Source organism: Felis catus, chromosome A1 (assembly GCF_018350175.1).
Source record: "Felis catus isolate Fca126 chromosome A1, F.catus_Fca126_mat1.0, whole genome shotgun sequence".
NCBI lineage: Eukaryota > Metazoa > Chordata > Mammalia > Carnivora > Felidae > Felis > Felis catus.
The window spans coordinates 82,856,841-82,876,031 of record NC_058368.1 but is presented as its reverse complement, the minus strand read 5'-3'; the positions used below and the strand labels follow the sequence as shown (position 1 = coordinate 82,876,031).

At 47.4% G+C, this 19,191-nt stretch overlaps 1 long non-coding RNA gene across 3 annotated transcripts; it reads right to left on the bottom strand.

The window, feature by feature from the left end:
• Window positions 1–11,171: 11,171 nt before the first annotated feature.
• Window positions 11,172–19,168, bottom strand: LOC109499405. 3 transcript variants are annotated; one of them, XR_006597088.1, is made up of 5 exons: window positions 18,751–19,168; window positions 15,799–15,908; window positions 14,122–14,487; window positions 12,906–12,983; window positions 11,172–11,216 (listed from the first exon to the last, which is right to left on the bottom strand). It is a non-coding gene; the product is annotated as an uncharacterized LOC109499405 (long non-coding RNA). The 3 variants fall into 3 exon arrangements; XR_006597087.1 differs by lacking the exon at window positions 11,172–11,216 and having other exon boundaries at window positions 11,657–12,983; window positions 18,751–19,161; XR_002742132.2 differs by lacking the exons at window positions 11,172–11,216; window positions 12,906–12,983 and having other exon boundaries at window positions 13,563–14,487.
• Between the last annotated feature and the right edge of the window lie 23 nt (window positions 19,169–19,191).

Here is a 19,191-nt window from a genome sequence, read left to right as displayed (position 1 = left end):
CCACCCCGTACCATGGGCCCTCACTTCAGGCTTCGAGAGAAATCATGAGACTGGAGTCGCTTTGGCCCTGGCGACGTCCCTGGACCAAACCATAATCCTAGCTAAGGCTCTCTCCCCTTGGGGACCAAATACTAAATTGTGAATAGACCATGCGCCTGGGGTCCACAAGCGGTACAGGATCACTAGGCATAGAACCTGGAACACCACCATGTCGTTTCCAAGGCCCAGCTGCAGCTGCCCATGAGGATTCCTGAGGCATACACGACCAGTGGCCCATAGACTTGTCTGGCCTTGGAACCCAAAGACATATCCTGACTGGCATCTCCCATGTGTCCTGCACTCTTCCCTTCAGGGACACAACTGCACTGCTGTGGGATCAGTGCCTGGAGCATCCTGGGACCTAACAGTAACACTAAACCTAACCCTAACCAGAACCCTCAACCGAAACGTAACCCTATCTTGAACCCTAACCCTACACTTGACACGCAACGTCCCTTGGGTCCTCACTTCACCCCATGAGGGAGATCAGGAGGCTGGAGCTGCTTCAGCCCTGACGACGTCCCTGGACCTAACCTTAACCCTACATAAGGCTCTCTCCCCATGGGGACCCAATACCAGAGTCTGACAACACCACGCGCCTGTTGTCCAGAAGCGGTGCAGGTTTGCTCGGTATAGAACCTGGAACATCACCATGTCATTTAGAAGGCCCGATTGCAGCTGCCCGTGAGGATTCCTGAGGCTTACACAACCAGTGACCGATAGAGTTGTCTGGCCTTGGAACCCTAGACTAATCCTGACTGGCATGCTCCCATGTGCCCACAACTCAGCCCTTCGGGGACACAACTGCACTGCTGTGGGTTCAGTGCCTGGAGCCTCCTGGGACCTAATCCTAACCCTAAACTTAACGCTAACAACAACCCTCAACCGAAACCTAACCCTATCTCTAACCCTAACCTACAATTGACCCGCACCATCACATGGGCCCTCCCTTCAGCCCTCGAGGGAGATCATGAGACTGGAGTCACTTCCACCCTGGTGACATCCTGGAACCGAACCCTAAACATAGCTAAGTCTCTCTCCACGGGAAACAATAACAAAGTCTGACAACAACACACCTGGGGTCCAGAAGAGGTGCAGGATCACCTGGCATACAACCTGGAACATCACCATGTCATTTCCAAGACCAGGCTGCAGCTGCACGAGAGGATCCCGGAGGCCTACTGACCAGTGGCCCATAGAGTTGACTGGCCTTGGAACCCAAATACTAATCCTGACCGGCACCCCTACTTGTGCCCTCAACTCAGCACTTCGGGGACACAACTGCACTGCTGTGGGCTCAGCACCTGGAGTATCCTGGGCCCTAACCCTAACCCTAACCCTACACTCACGAGAACCCTCAACCGGACCCTAACCCTATAGCGAGCCAAAAACTTACATGACACACACTGTTGCATAACCCTCACTTCAGCCCTCAAAGGAGATCATGAGACTGGACTCACGTTGGCCCTGGCGATGTCCCTGGACCGAACTGCAACCATATCTAAGTCTCTCTCCCCTTGGGGACCCAGTACCAACGTCTGACATCACCAGGTGCCTGGGGTCGAGAAGCGGTGGATGATCACTCGGCATAACCTGGAACAGCATGCACCTGGAGTCCAAAAGAAGTACAGGATCAATCAGCATAGACCTGGAACATCACCACGTCATTTCCCAGGTCCGGCTGCAGCTGCCCGAGAGGATACATGAGGCCTACGCGAAGAGTGGCCCATAGGGTTGTGTGGCCTTGGAACACAAAGACTAATCCAAAAAGGCAGACTCCCTTGTGCCCTCAACACAGGCCTTTGGGGAGACAACTGCACTGCTGTGGGTTGACCGCCTGGACCTCCTGGGTCCTAACCCTAATCCTAAACATAACCCTGAGAACCCTCAACCAAAACCTAACACTATCTCGAACACTAACCCTACACTTGACCTGCACCATCGCATGGCCTTCACTTCAGCTGTTGAGGGAGATCACAAGACTGGAGTCGCTTTGGCCTTGGCGACATCCCTGGACTGAACACTAACCCTAGCTAAGGCTCTCTCCCCATGGGGACCCAATACCAAAGTCTGACTACACCACGTGCCTGGGGTCCAGAAGCGGTGCAGGATCACCTGGCATTGAACCTAGAACATCAGCATGTCGTTTCCCAACCCGGCTGCAGCTGCCCAAAGGATTCCTGAGGCCTACCTGACCAGTGGCCCAGAGAGTTGAGGGACTTTGAACCCAAAACTAATCCTGACTGGCACCCTTCCTTGTGCCCTCAACTCAAACCTTCAGGCACACAACTGCACAGCTGTGGGTACACCACCTGGAACCTCCTGGGACCTAACCCTGTCCCTAACAATAACCTTCACCATAACCCTCAACTGAATCTTAACCCTATCTCCAACCAAAACCCTACACTGACCCGCACCATCACATGACCCTCATGTCAGCCCTCGAGGGAGATCATGAGACTGGAGTCGCATTGGCCCTGGTGACGCCCTGGACCTAACCCTAACTTTAGCTAATGCTCTCTTCCAATGGGGACCCAATACCAAAGTCTGACAAAACCAAACACCTTTGGTCCAGAAGCAGTGCAGGATCACCTGGCATATTACCTGGAACATCACCATGTCATTTCCCAGGCCCAGCTACAGCTGCCCGAGATGATTCCTGCGCCTACCTGAACAGTGGCCCATAGAGTTGTCTGGCCTTGGAACCCAAAGACTAATCCTGACTGGCACCCTTGCTTGTGCCCTCAAATGAGCCCTTCCGGGAGATATCAAAACTGTTGTGGGGTCAGCGCCTAGACCCTCCTGGGACCTAACCCTAACACTAACCCTAACCCTGACCTTAACTCTAAACCAAACCAGAAACCTCAACTGAAACCAATCCCTAACTAGAACCCTAACCCCACACTTGACCTGCACTGTACCATGGGCCCTCACTTCAGCCCTCAATAGATATGAATAGACTGGAGTCGCATCAGCCCTGGCATTGTCCTTGGCCCTAACCTTAACTGTAGCTAAGACTCTCTCCCCATAGGGACCCAATACCAAAGTCTGAAACACCACGCACCTGGGATCCAGAGGCAGTGCAGGATCACTCAGCATAGAACCTGGAACATCACCATGCAGTTTCGAAGGCCCCACTACAGCTGCCCAAGACGATTCCTGAGGCCTACCCGACCACTGGCCGATAGAGGTTTCTGGCCTTGGAACCCAAAGACTAATCGTGACCGGCACCGCCCCTTGTGCCCTCATCTCAGCCTTTCAGGGACACAACTGCACTGCTGTGGGTTCAGCACCTGGACCACCTCGGTCCTAACTCAAACCCTAACCTAACCAGAAACAGAACCCTAACCCTAACCAGAACCCTCAACCAAAACCTAACCCTATCTCAAACCCTAATCCTATACGTGACATGAACCGTCGCATGGGCCCTCACTCAAGCCCTCAAGGGAGACCACAAAACTGGAATCTCTTTGGCCCTGGCAACATCCCTGGACCAAACCCTAACCGTAGCTAAGGCTCTCTCCCCATAGGGACCCAATACCAAAGTCTGACAACACCACGCACCTGGGATCCAGAGGCAGTGCAGGATCACTCAGCATAGAACCTGGAACATCACCATGTCATTTCCCAGGCCCAGCTACAGCTGCCCAAGAGGATTCCTGAGGCCTACCCGAACAGTGGCCCATAGAGTTGTCTGGCCTTGGAACAAAAACACTAATCCTGATAAGCACCGTCCCTTGTGACTGCAAGTCAGCCCATCAGGGAGACACCTGCACTGCTGTGGGTTCAGCACCTGGAGTCTTCTGGGACCTAACCCTAACCCTAACCCTAAGCAGAACCCTCAAAAAAACCCAACACTATCTCGACCCAAACCCTACACTTGTTTTGCACCATCGCATGGGCCTTCACTTCAGCCCTCGAGGAAGGTCACAAGACTGGAGTCGCCTAGGCCCTAGTGATGTCCCTGGACCGAACTCTAACCCTAGATAAGGCTGTCTACCCATGGGGACCCAATAACAGTATATGACAACACCACAAACTGGGGTCTAGAAAAGGTGCATGATCACTCGGCATAGAACGTGGAACATCACCATGTCATTTCCAAGGCCCAGCTGCAGCTGCCCAAGACGATTCCTGAGGCCTACCCAACCACTGGCCCATAGAGTTCTCTGGCCTTGGGACCCAAAGACTAATCGTGACCGGCACCGCCCCTTGTGCCCTCAACTCAGCCCTTCCGGGAGACCACTGCACTGCTGTGGGTTCAGTGCCTGGAGCCTCCTGGGACCTAACACTAACCCTAAACAGAACCCTCAACCGAAACCTAACCCTATCTAGAACCCTAACCCAACACTTGACCCGCACCATCACATGGACCTCACTTCAGCCCTCAAGGGAGGTCATGAGACTGGAGTCGTATCTTCCCTGGCGACGTCCCGGAACTGAACCCTAACCCTAGCTAAGGCCCTCTCCCCATGGGGACCCAATACCAAGGTCTGACAACACCACATGCCTCAGGATCCAGAACCGGTGCAGGATCACTTGGAATAGAACCTGGAACATCACTATGTTGTTTCCAAGGCCCGGCTCCAGCTGCCCAAGAGAATTCCTGAGGCCTACCAGACCAGTAGCCCATAGAGTTGTCTGGCCATAGAACACAAAGACTAACCCTGACCGGCACCCTCAATTGTGCCCTCAAATGAGCCCTTCAGTAAAACAACTGCACTGCTGTGGGTTCAGCGCCTGGAGCATCCTGGGACCTCACCATAACCCTAATCCTAACCTTAAGCACAGCCCTCAATCGAAACCTTACCCTATCTCGGACCCGATCAATACATTCGACCAGTACTTTCGCATAGCCCCTCACTTCAGCCCTCAAGGGAGATCAGGAGAATAGAGTTGCTTCAGCCCTGGCGACGTCCCTCGACCGAACCCTAACCCAAGCTAGGGCTCTCTCCCCATGGGGACACAATACCAAGGTGAGAAAACACCACGTGCCTGGGGTCCAGAAGTAGTGCAGGTACACTCAGCACAGAACATGGAATATCACTATTTCAATTCTATGGCCTGGCTGCAGCTGCCCGAGAGGATTCCTGAGGCTGACCAGACGAGTAGCCCATAGACTTGCCTGGCCTTGGAACACAAAGACTAATCCTAACCAGCAAACACCTTGTGCTCTCAACTCAGCCCTTAGGGGAGACAACTGCACTGCTGTGGGTTCTGTGCCTGGAGTCTCCTGGGATCACACCCTAACACTAACCCTAAACCTAAACAGAACTCTCAACTGAAAAATATCCCTATCTAAAACCCTAACCCTAAACTTGACCCACACCTTGGCATGGGCCCTTATTTCAGTCCTGGAGAGAAATCACTAGACTGGAGTCGATTTGGGCCTGGCGACATCCCTGGACTGAACACTTACCCTAGCTAAGGATCTCTTCCAATGGGTACACAATACCCATGTGTACCAAAACCACACACGAGGGGTCTAGAAAAGGTGCAGAATCACTCAGCAAACAAGCTGGAATATCCACGAAGTCTTTTCCCGGGTGCAGCTTCCCAAGAGGATTATGAGAACTACCCGACCAGTGGCCCAAAGAGATGTTTAGCCTTGGAAAACAAACACCAATCCTGAAAGGCAACCTTCCTTGTGCCCTCAACTCAGCCCTTCGGGGAGACAACTGCACTGCTGTGGGTTCAGCTCCTGGTGCCTCATGGAACCTAACCCTAACCCTAACCCTAACCCTAACTCTGACCAGAACCCTCAACCGAAACCTAACCTTATCTCGAACCCTAACCCTACACTGGACTTGCACTTTCGCATGGGCCCTCACTTTGGCCCTCGAAAGAGATCACGAGACTGGAGTCCCTTGAGCCCTCTCGAGGTCCCTGAACCGGACTCTAACCCTAGCTATGGCTCTCACCCCATGGGGACCCAATACCCACATGTGACAACACCACACGCCTTGGGTCCAGAAGCAGTGCAGGATCACTCAGCATAGAACCTGGAACATCACCATGTCGTTTCCAAGGCCCGGCTACAGCTGCCCAAGACGATTCCTGAGGCCTACCCGACCAGTGGCCCAAAGAGTTGTCTGTCCTTGGATTCCAAAGACTAATCCTGACCGGCAACAACCCTTGTACACTCAACTTAGCCCTTTGGGGAGAAAGCTGCACTGCTGTGGATTCGGCACCTACAGCCTCCTGGGACCTAACCCTAACACTACTCTAACCCAAGCAGAACCCTCAACCAAAACCTAACCCTATCTCCAACCCTAACTGTATACTGAACACGCACCGTGGCATACGCCCTCACGTCAGCCCTCGAGGGAGATCATGAGACTGGAGTCACTTGGACCCTGGTGACTTCCCTGGAACAAACCCTAACCCTAGCTAAGGCTCTCTACCTATGGGGACCCAATGCAAAAGTCTAATAACACCACGAAACTGGAGTCCAGAAGCAGTGCAGGATCACACGGCATAGAACGTAGAACACCATTTTATTTCCCAAAACCTGGCTACAGCTACCTGAGAGAATTCCTGAGTCCTACTCGACCAATAGGCCATAGAGTTGTCTGGCCTTGGAACCCAAAGACTAATCCTGACCATCACACTCCATTGGGCCCTAAATGCAGCCCTTTGGGGAGACAATTGCACTGCTGTGGTTTCAGTGCCTTGAGCCCCCTGGACCTAAACCAAAACCTAAACCTAACACTAAGCAGAACACTGAACCGAAACGTAACCCTATCTCGAACCCTAACCCTACACTTGTTTCGCACCTTCACATGGGCCTTCACTTCAGCGCATGAGGAAAGTCACGACACTGGAGTTGCCTAGGCCGTGGCAACGTGCCTAGACCACACAATAAACCTACCTAAGGCTATCTACCCATGGGGACCCAGTAAAATATATGACAACACCACATGCCTGGGGTCCAGAAGTGGTGCAGGATCACTCGGCATTGAACCTGGAACATCAGCATGTTGTTTCCAAGGCATGGACAAGGCTGTCGGAGACGATTCCTGAGGCCTACCTGACCACTGGCCAATAGAGTTCTATGGCCTTGGAAACCAAATACTATCCAGAGGGGCACCCTCCCTTGGGCCCTCAAGACAGCACCTCAGGGAGACAAAGGCACAGCTTTGGGTTCAGCGCCTGGACACAACTGGGATCAAAACCTAACCCTCACCCTAAACCTTAACCCGGCCCTAACCAACTATCCCTAAAAATAAAAAACCTAAAACTAACCCTAAACCTAACCATAAAACTCTAACACTAACCCTAACGCTAACCCCTAAACCAAATACCGACCCATTCCCCTAACAATGTCCTAGACCTAGACCTCACCTTAACCCTAAATCTAATGCAAACCCTAACCCTAACCCTAACCCTAACCCTAACTCTAACATAACCCTAACTCTCAAACCCAAGCCCTAACCCTAAACCTAAGCCTAACCCAAGTCCAAACCTAATGCTTAAACCTAACTCCAAACCCTAACCCCTAACCATAACCCTAAACAGTAACCCTAACCCTAAACCCAACCCTAATGCATAAACCTAACTCTAACCCCTAACGCTAACCCCTAACAACAACCTTAACCATAACCCTCACCCCTAACATCAAACCCAAACCCAAACCCTAACACAACCCTCACGACACACAGGAATGGTGTCACATTGGCACTGGTGAAGTCCCTGGACAGAATATTAACCCTAGTTAAGGATCTCTCTGGTTGGGGACCCAATTCCTATCTCTGAAAACACCACGAACAAAGAGCCCAAAGTGGTGCAGGATTACTCATCATGGAACATGGAACATCATCATGATATTTCCAATGCCCGCATGGAGCTGCACAAGGGGGTTGATGAGGCTCAACTGAAAATGTCACACACACACGAGGCTGGCCTTGGCAAAGACTAAGTCTGAACAGCTTGCTCAAATGAGGCCTACACTCAATCCTCTGAGGAGACCACTACCCTGCTGGAGTTTCAGCACTTGGAGCTTCCTGGGACCTAACCCTAACCTAAACCATGACACTCAGCACACCGCTCAAACTAAACCTCACCCCAACTCTAAACCTAACCCTACACATGACCCGCACAATCATGGACCTCATTCAGCCTTCCAGGGTGATCACGGCACTGGTGTCACTTTGGTCCTGGCAACACCACTGGACCGAACCTTAACCTTGGCTAAAGTTTTCCCCAGTGGGGACCCAATTCTTAAGTCTGAGGACACAATGGACGTGAGGCCCATAAGCAGAGGAAGATTACTCGCCATGGAACCTGGAACATCTCGGTGTCATTTCCAAAGACCAGAAGGAGATCCACAGGGGATTTCTTGAGGTCTAACCGAGGAGTGACCCTGGCACCCAAAACTCAGCCTCACTGGGATGCTCCTTAGACCACCCAATCAGCCCTGCGGGGAAACAACTTCCCTACTGGGTGTATAGCACCAAGAGCCTCCTATGACCAAACCTAATCTTAACTGTTACCTTCGGTATACACGTTAAGCTAAATCTCACCTCATCGTTAACCCGCACCATACACCTAACTCCCAACATGCATGGGCCTTCAATTCATCGATCCAGAGAGATCACAGGACTGGTGCCACTTCGGCGCTACAGATTTCCCTGACCCCAAATCAGAGGGTAACTAAGGCTCTCTCTGCATAGCGAACCAATTCCACTGACTGACACAACTCAAATGGGGTCGAGAAATGGTGGATAAATACGTGACATGTAAACTGAAACATCACAATATCATTTCACAACCATGAATGTAGATATAAAACAGAATTCCTGAGGACTACCAGACCATAGGCCCATAGAGGTCTCAAGACTTGCAAAACAAGACTAACCCTAAATGGCACCCTCCTCTGACCACTACACTCAGACCTTCAGGGAGACAAGTGCCCTATGGTGAGTCCAGCACCTGGAGCCACCTGGGACGTAATCCTAGCCCTAAACTAACCCTAACCCAAATTCTAATGATAACCTAAATCCTAACCCTAACCCTAACCCTAACTGGAACACTAACCCTAACCCTAACCCTAACCCCCTAACCCTAGCCCTACCATAACCATAACCCCTAACCCTAACCCTAACCCCTAACCCTAAGCCTAACCCTCGGAAGGAGACCAGGAGTCACACCTGCGCCTGGCCACATTAATTACACATTGTCATAGAACAAATTGTCCCATCTTCGAGTCTCTTCTCTCTCCTTTACAAAGAGCAGAGACCACATGTGAGGAAGGTAAGGAAATTAGTGCTCAGTGAAGGAGTGGGAGACTCCAGGATTATTCCACAGCACAGAATCCACACTTGGCAGGCTTTCTGGTGGCCATGGTCCTGGAGTCATGCATGTGGCTCTCTGAGACCATGCAGCCTCAGTGAGAAACTGCCTGCTGGGAAACACAGTTGCTCCTATATTCTTGATCCTTAACAAGTATAAATGTCCAAGACTTACATTACAACAGAGAGGCCAAGGACTACAGGGCCAGTCTGCTGTGTGGCTCTTGTGGCCAAGGCCACATTCAACATTTGGAGGGTTATTATATCTCTTGGCAGGATAGGAGGCTAGGAGGGAAGAGTTATTTGTCTCAACCACACAGACGTTGGGAATGGAAACATCCTGTGGATTGGTCTACACTGCCCATAGACCTGTTAAGTTGCCAAGAGCACAGTCAGCTCAGTAATTGGCTATGGGGGGTTTTAGGACCTGAGCTGGTGGACCACAGATGCCTGCCTGGATGGTCAGAGGCCAAGGGCTGTCCTGTCTGAGACCTGACTGTCTACTGCTGATGGCTCCAATGGGACCAGGGATACAGCCAGTGCCAGGAGGGCCCTCCCATTCCACAAGAAGGGCTGCACATGGGGTCTTATAGGATGCTGCACTCAGACCTATGTAAACCGACACATGTCCATTGAGTGCCCTGTGGGTCAGGGCTGTGCTGAAACCTAGGGCTGCCCAGGCAGAGTGTGGCTAGCAACACCCTCTCCAGGTGAGAGGGTGGAAGAATCCTGTGTAATCTCTGAGGCTCTCCACAATGCTGGACTGGGTCTGAGTTTGATCTGAAATAGTCAGGGACCAAGCGGACATTTGACTCTCCTTCTCTTAGTACCCGGGGCTGAAGGGGCAGAAGACCGATGTTCAGATCAACCTCTGATGCATGTGTGATCCTGGGTGAGTCCTGTCCAATCTGGAGGGCCAGAGAGATGGAAAAGGGGGATGAAACACAGGCCCTGATCTCAAGCCTTCCACTGACCCCAACGCATGGCCCTAACAATAAAATCTTAAGTCTAAACCTTAATGACATTTTGTTTATACACTCACCACTGATGGACATTTGCATAGTTTCTACATTTTGGCTATTGTTAACACTGCTAGGGGTTAGGGTTTCCAGGTTCAGGGCTTAGGTCCAGGTTTTGGGTTCAGGGTTCAGATTCAGGTTGGAGTTAGAGATCTGGGTTTGCAGTTCAAGGTTTAGGGCTAGGGTTTCAGATTGGGGTTTGGGCTCGAGGTTCAGGGTTCAGGTTAGGGGGTAGGCTAAAGGTTAGAGGTTACAAATTTTCTTCAGGTTGTCATCATAGATACAAAATTTCTCCCCAAAGGGTATAAACCTAGAATCTATTTACTCTGTGTGTCATGAACAGGTTCAGAGTTAGGGTCCCAGTAACTCCCTACTGACAGCATTCTGATGCTAGAGTTGGCCAGCTGCACAGAGGCTGCCCTTTGTCTCAAACATACCCTTTGCAGAGAACACACCCTGTGTGATTCATGGAGGTGTGAAACTAAGACCAGGACTCATGGAATATGAAACAAGATACAAACAATTCATGGACTCCTTATTCTTTCACAATAACAAATATCGAGTTTGGCTCCCAACAGAATGTTATAATGTACCCCAGGAGGGACTATGGTACTATCCACACAAAATGAGGAAACCCTTTTTTTTTTAATTTTTTTAATGTTTGTTTATTTTTGAGAGAGAAAGAGAGACAGAATGAGAGTGGGTTAGGAGCAGAGAGAGGGGAGACACAGAAGCAGAAGTAGGCTCCAGGCTCTGAGCTGTCAGCACAGAGCCCGACGCAGGTTTCGAACTCATGAGCTGTGAGATCATGACCTGAGTTGAAGTCTGACGCTCAACCGACTGAGCCACCCAGGCGCCGCAAGAAACCCTTTTAAAGAGAAAGGAAAAGAGTTTTATTTGAGCTCAAGTTAGGGCTGCTGCCAAGCATACACAATATTCCCAAAGAAGAGAATGCTCAGGAGAAGGAACATTTGGCACAGGGTTACATGGTTTTTCAATAGAGAGTTACAAATCTATGTGACGAAGGACATTCCAGAAAGTTACAGACTTTATCTTATCTTTTTGGTATGTGCAGGGCTATGTGACTTTAATCTTATGGGAACCAGGGATGTTTCTTTCTTTTTCTTATCTTCTGTTCAAAATTCTCCTTTGTGGTTTTTTGTCTGTTTGTTTTGTATGTTTTTTTTTTAACGTTTATTTATTTTTGGGACACAGAGAGACAGAGCATGAACGGGGAAGGGGCAGAGAGAGAGGGAGACACAGAATCGGAAACAGGCTCCAGGCTCCGAGCCATCAGCCCAGAGCCCGACGCGGGGCACGAACCCACGGACCACGAGATTGTGACCTGGCTGAAGTCGGACGCTTAACCGACTGCACCACCCAGGCGCCCCTTTTGTATGTTTGTTTAATGAAGCAGAGATACAATGTGTGCTCAGGGAAGAAATAGAGTCCATGCTCTGAAGTTCTGCCAGGTCATTCTGACCTTGGTAAATGTTAAATTGTAGCTTCTCGGGGGAGCCCAGGAGCAAGGCTGACAAACATTAACAGCTGAAAGTTTCCCATATCATTACTCACTACTGGTACCAAACAGGGCTCCCTCCCCCTGGCTTAAGCTAAGAATCACAGGAGGACACTTATTTCATTGTCAAAAATAAAACTGTATTAATAATTAATTGGATGTTCCAGCGTACAATTTGTAGGGGAGTCATCAACATTTTCAGTATGCAAATACATAAAACGCAGGCAATATTGTAACACACCGCTCATTGGAATACCAACTACAAGGAGGTTGATAGAAGTAATAAAAATATATCTACTATTAAACTCAACAATCACACTTTATGAGGATACCTATCCATAAAATCTAACATCTCTCCATAAGGAATGCATCCATTAAGATCATGAGTGACAACAGCCTGCTGTCCCCTGTAACCACCCCATCACTTACCAGATGCCTGTAATACCCACTCCAGCCGCTAGAGACATACTTCCCAGCAACAAAAGGGGACTTGTCCACTCCCCAGGCATCAACTCTTACAGGAACCTACATCTTAACAATCCTGCTCCTTGGAAATTCCAGCCCTTAGAACAAAGTCACAGAAACCACGCCCATACTTCATAAAAAAAGGCCGGTATCTCATCAGCCAGACGCTGCAGGTCCACCACCACTCTCGTGAAGTAACTCCACAGTGGACTCCAGATCCACCCTCTTCCCAAGATTACAAGGTGCATCATTCTTCCAATACCCCATCCTTAGAACAATTCTTTTTATTGTCTTAATCAGTCCTGCGTGCAGGCTCAAAGTGAGCCCTGTGAAAGCCAGGTACCTTCTTAAGAGCACTCAGCTGTCACGTCTATTGAGATTTGCAGATCCTTTCAGACAGATGGGGTGCCCTCTCTCCGACTTCTCTACCAACTACAAAATACATCAACATCCAAAAGCCATTCTTCTGTGAAATTACTTATGGTGAAACACCACCAACCCCTCACACCTTCTGAACCTAGGTAAATTGGCCAGGGCTGTGACCCCTACCCCCTACTCTGCACAACCCCTTACCTGTGTGTTCCAGACCGGTTTTCACTTTGTTCATTCTCAGCCATTGTCTCTGCAGAATAGTTCATACCAAGCCAGCACCTGGGACATACTCAATACTATAAGTTAATATTTATTTCATCAACCGCCACACATCCCCAAACCATTATCACCATGGCAACCAGAAACACCATCCACACCAGCAAAGGTTCCTCTTCTTTGAGTACTTGAGAACAGAACCTTGTGCAGGTAAGCTCTACATGGTGCAAAGAAAAAATACTGCTCCCAGATTCTCCTGCAAGCTCTCAAGAAAAGGGTTTTTAGTAATATTTCAACTCTAACTTACCTTATAATGGCACATCCACATGTCTACAACCCAATGGGAGTGGTGTTAATAAAATGACCTGTAGCCCTCAGGTGATTTTATTTTATTTTATTTTTTAAAGAGAGAGAGAAGGGAGCACCTGGGTGGCTCAGTCACTTAAGCATCTAGCTCTTGGTTTCAGCTCAGGTCATGATCTCACAGTTCATGAGTTCGAGCACCTGCACTGACAGTGCAGACCCTGTTTGAGATTCCCTCTCTCTCTCTGTCTCTCTGTCTCTCTGTCTCTCTCCCTCTCTCTCTCTCTCCCTCCCCTGCTGTTTCTCTCTCTCTCTCAAAAATAAATAAACTTAAAAAAAATAAAAGAGAGAGTGAGTGCACACACAAGCGGGGGAGGGGCAGAGAGAGAGAGGAAGAGAGAGAATCCCAAACAGGCTCCACTCCCAGCATGGAGTCCAACATAGAACTCAATGTGAGGCTCTATCTCACGACCATGAGATCATGACCTCTGGGGCTTGATCTCACCATGATATGATGACCTGAGCAGAAATCAGGAGTCCAGATGCTTAACCAACTGAGCCACCTAGATGCCACATCCCTCAGGTGATTTTAAAAGTGCTTTCTGACTCATTAAATAACATGATCAGTTGCAGTTTGGGAATTCACTGCAGTTTATATGGCAGTGATGCTCAAAGATGGAGGTGTGAATGTGAGTGTGTGCGTTTGAGTACATGTTTAATTCTAGTCACAGTAATTCAGTAGAATAGACCTTCTCATTATTATAGAACTTTGATTTGAATGGCACCAAACAGTTCAAGATGGTTGAAAGCAGTAAATACTATGGCATTCATGCTTGGTGTTCACTCTTTGCTTTTCTTTTAAAATAAACTTAAAGCACATTAAAATGCATCATGATACCTCTTTTTCAACAAACCAAGATGCCCTGAAAAATGTGTCCAAGCTGATTTCCCCTCCTCTGCTGCCCTCTGGAAGCAAGGATAGATCCACTTCAAGCAAGAAAATATTTCCCAGAGCTTCAGCTGTGTCTTCACAGTTAGAGTTCAGCTAATTTCCAAGTTCCATGTTCCTTTCTTTCTCCATAGTATGTCAAACCTTCTGAATTATGTAAGATTCTTCAATGTAATGCTTTATTCCTGAGAAAACATCAATCATGTGGCCACCTGGGTGCATTGGACAAATCCTGTAACAGTGAGGATGGCCCTGGGGTCCTCCATCATCCATGACGTACTTCAAGGAACCCCCACAGTCAGGAAGGCTTGCTTCCTGAGGAGTAAGGAAAAAGCAGTGAGTCAACATGTCAGTCTAGGTAAAAGTTGTAAATCCAAACATTACACTACAAAGTTTTGGCCCTATAGTCTTTGGTTTTGTGGTATCTTCTGCATTTTAAATTTTGAAAAGAAGTTGGTAGCCTCAGAAAAGACAGCTATCATCTGGTTTCTGTGGCAGAACAAACATCTATCTCCCTTAGGCCTTTTTATGAACTTCTGAAATGTCTGTTTGCTTCCAACTACTCATGGGACAATAAGAACACTACCTTTAATGTTGCCAAGGGCAGGGGCACCTGGGTGGCTCAGTGAATTAAGCAGCTGACCTTGGCTTAGGTCATGATCAGTTCGTGAGTTCTAGCACCATGCTAGGCTCTGTGCTGACAGTGCAGAGCCTGCTTGGGATTCTCTCTTCCCCATCCCCATTCATGCTATCTCTCTCTCAAAATAAATAAATAAGTTTAAAATATATATATTGGTAAGGCCAGTGCTAACCATCACAGAGGTGGACAACAAACTGAAAGCAAGGCAGGCAGTCCAAATAAATAGGCGAAGGCAAACAGGTCCACCCTTTCCACACACAAAGCTCTCTGAAAGGCCCAGGGGCTGGCCTAAAGACAGAGAGGGGTGATCTTATAGCTACTCCAGCCACTTGTTCACCTAAAATCCACTCTCAGTGACTAGAGAGCTGCCCAGATAGTCAAAAAAGAAAGGAGCAGAAAGGCCAGAGCATCACAGTTTGCTCTATCCAAGCTGCAGGCCAGATCTTCGCAAAGTAGGAGACATAGCTTTCAATGGACCTCTATAGAAGCCCCCTTCTTGTATCAAAGACAAATGTGAGAACTGTGGCTATTTGAACTTTTTGCTTTGAAATTGGACAATGTTTATCCCTAATAACTCCCAAAGAACAAGTTATCATTCTTTCATTATAATACTAACATCAGTAACTTATATATTCTATGGGAAAGACAGAAAACCAGAGACACCTAAATCTAGGCAGCCCTGTTGTTGAAATGAATTGAAGGACTAGATGTGACTTAAGAGGGCAAAACACACTAGCAGGTGAAGAGCAGCTCTTTACAATTATAAACTGAGAAACAGAATGCCACAGTTACCCCGTGTAAATGTCTGTATTTATTTCTCTGTCATTTTTCTGATGTTCCTTGAGATGTACGTTAATGCTCTAGTTTGGATTGGAAATTTAAGTCTGCCTTTTTCTGACAAAAATTCTGTACGATTTTAGACCTTCAATTCACAAACTGCACTGTGTTTGCAATTGTGATTCTGTGTCAGCTTTGAGTATACGCACAGGTACAGCTGTGTCCTCCTCCACCAAGGACACTGAGGTGATCACTTCTTGCTGCAACTTTAGTTCTCCTGCATCCACCTGCTCCCCACTTCAAGTTTAGACCCTAGAATCTGGCAGGAATTGAGAAAACACCCAAATAAGTTATGAAGTATGTGCTAAATAGGAGACTTAAAGTCTCCTAAATAGGAGACTTAAAGTGGACTTTAAAAGTCTGTAAGGTCTAGTTTTAGTACAGGGTTTTATGAGGCTAATTTGTGCTTTCTTGGGTTACTTCAGGTTTAGGGCAATATACTGACAGACTCTAAAAGACTAAGGTTTCAATAATTGGGAGTTCATTTGAATTATCCATATACTCTATGATAACTTTGCTTACATAATTTCAATTCAAAATAATGGCAGAGGGTATTTTGTTGCTATGTTACTTTGTCATTTATAGAGAAATTCTCACTAAAATGGACCGAATTACTGCCCCATCACAATCTACATTTGGCTTCCAAGAGGTGCCCTACGCTAGAGGCTTGTTTGTTCACAGTTCTGTTAAAACAACTCATTCTAACACTTGAGGAAAAAACCAAGTACCACAGCCAAATTCTGGCCTGCAGCCACCATGAACCTTGTTTCTGAAATTGGATTTCAAAACAGAAGGTAAAAAGCTCCACAGAAGCTTCTTGGGGCACCCAGGTGGCTCAGTCAGTTGGGCGTCCAACTTTGGCTCAGGTCATGATCTTGAGGTTCATGAGTTCAAGCCCCACAGCATGCTTGCTGCTGTCAGCACAGAGCCTGCTTTGGAACCTCTGTCTCTGTCTCTGTCTCTCTCTCTCTGCCCCTCCTCCACACACATACACACACACTCTCTCTCAAAAATAAATAAATGTTTAAAAAAAAAAAGCTTCTTAAATAACAGAAACTCAGAACTCCAGTGCTCCAGAGGCATCCACACACTTGGCAACCAGGTCCAGACCCTAGGGACTTCCATCTGCAGATAGCAGAGCTGAGAACAAGTCTGTGTCTGCAAACAGTTCACAAATTGACAAACCACCCCAGGAGGGCAGATCTTCAGCAACTGAAGAAATAATACACTGTTATCTTGCTATCAGTCTCTGGTCACTACCCAGTTCTTTAACTGGAAATTGTGTGATGTGAGTACAAATTACACTACCTTCCAGGGGGAGGCCTTAGGGGTAACGACAGTAATAAGAGTTGAAAGTTATTTTGGTAACACTGATACAGCAGCAACACTTGTAATTATTACAATACTTTTAAAATACAGGCCTAAAATGAGAAAAACAGCACTACATATATGCCTATACTGAATTTTACACCATAACTTCCTATTAAAGGTAACAATCTCAAAAGTTAATATGTAAAACTAAGTGGTCAGAGAAAAGATTCTCTCATTTCTACATTTAAAATTTATGGCTTAAAGAGTATGGATTGTATTTCTATTAAGGCTGAAGACTTTTTCACTATTTATTGGACATCTATGTTTCTTCTCTTGTAAATAAGCTGTTTGTCTTTTTTCTGTATATTTAATGCGGTGTTCAACTTTCCTTTTTCACAAAGAAAGTTTTGTTGTGTTAGTAGATAAAAGTTCATGTCACAGTTTGGACTTGGGAGAGTGGGAGGTGTTTTCCCAGGTAAAGAAAATTTTCAACTTTTAACATTTGGGGACCCTACTCCTGGGCTTCCGGAAACTACTTAACATTTACCAAGGTCTGTAGCACACACTATGTCTGCTTCATTAAATAAAATAACAAAAAGGAGCATTCTTAACACAAAAAGATAAGAAAAAGTAAGAAACTTCCCTGATTCCTTCAAGATTAAAGTCATACAGGGCTGCATATACTGGAAACTTAAAGTCTGCAACTCTTGGAAACATTCTTTGCATAATAAAATGGGACTTTTAACGTAAAAAATGTATATAACTCTATACCGAGGATTGTGTATCGCAGGAAGTTGTCCTAATCTAGACCTGAATAAAACACTCTTTTTAAAAATTTTTTAATGTTCTTATTTATTTTCGAAGAAGAGAGAGCATGAGTGGGGGGAGGAGCACAGAAAGAGAGCGAGACACAGAATTCAAAACAGGCTCCAGGCTCTAAGCTGTCAGCACAGAGCCCAATGCGGGGCTTGAACTCACGAACTGTGAGATTAAGAAGTCGGGCGCTTAACCGACTGAGCCACCCAGGTGACCCAAAATGCTCTTTTTTAAAGAGATTCTAAAATGTTTGTTTATTGTGCCTTACAAGATGAATGGTTCCTCCTCCCTCTCCCAGGATAGTGTTTACAGTGTACCTTGGCAGGTAGTCTTCAGGCCCAGGCAGTTGCCTCCTGCCCAGGCAACAATATATATGTGCGTGTGTGTATACATATATATATACACACATATATACATTTATACATATATATACATATATATGTATATATATGTATAGGTATATATGTATATATATATGTATATATGTATATGTATATATATACATATACACATATATATGTATATATATATGTATATATATATATGTATGTATACACACACGCACATATATATTGTGTATACACATACATATATGTGTATATATTGTGTGTATATATATATATGTATATACACACAATATATATATACACACACATATACATGTGTATTTATATATGTGTATATATATATATATTTGTGTGTGTGTGTGTATATATATATGTATATATATAGTTTTAACCCTTTTAATTGTGCAGTTTTCTTTCGAGGCTATTAAATCTAAACACGACTAATGGATCACTCTGCTACACAAGCAAAAACCTGCAAATGCCCTAAAATGCGCCTGTCACTATTTAAATATTAGAAGTCAGAATATTCTCAAAAATCAAAGAACGCAGGGCCCTCAGTTCCAAGTGAATGGGAGGTCAAAACAGCAGACTGGAGAATCCTTGCACTGAGCATGAGTGGGTACCCACTGCACAACCCGGCGGGCTGCTGGTTCGACGGCGAGGTCCACTAGGCATTCGCGACAATGAATCTGCTGCGCAGCACCGTCTCGGCCGGCCACTCGAGGTCTGCGGGCGTGTTCACCTCAAGGAACCGGCAGAAGCGAGAAACAGAGCGGCCAGGCGACCTTAGGCCGGGGATCGGACCGTCGACCTGCCGGAGTCAACAACGACTACAGCCGCTGAGACCGCGGCTCACTCGCTCAGGGTAACCAGCACTGTAGACCCAACCCCGGCCGGCGCCCGGGATTCTCCGGGGGCGGGACTGAGCGCGTAACTTCCGGAGGCAGGGCGGGCTGCTCCGCACGCCAACGTACTCCCAAAACGGCGCCCGGCGATCTGCGACCTGATTGGGCGGCGCTGGAAGGCGCGGGACGACAAACTAGCTTCCCATCAGCCCCCACTGACCCG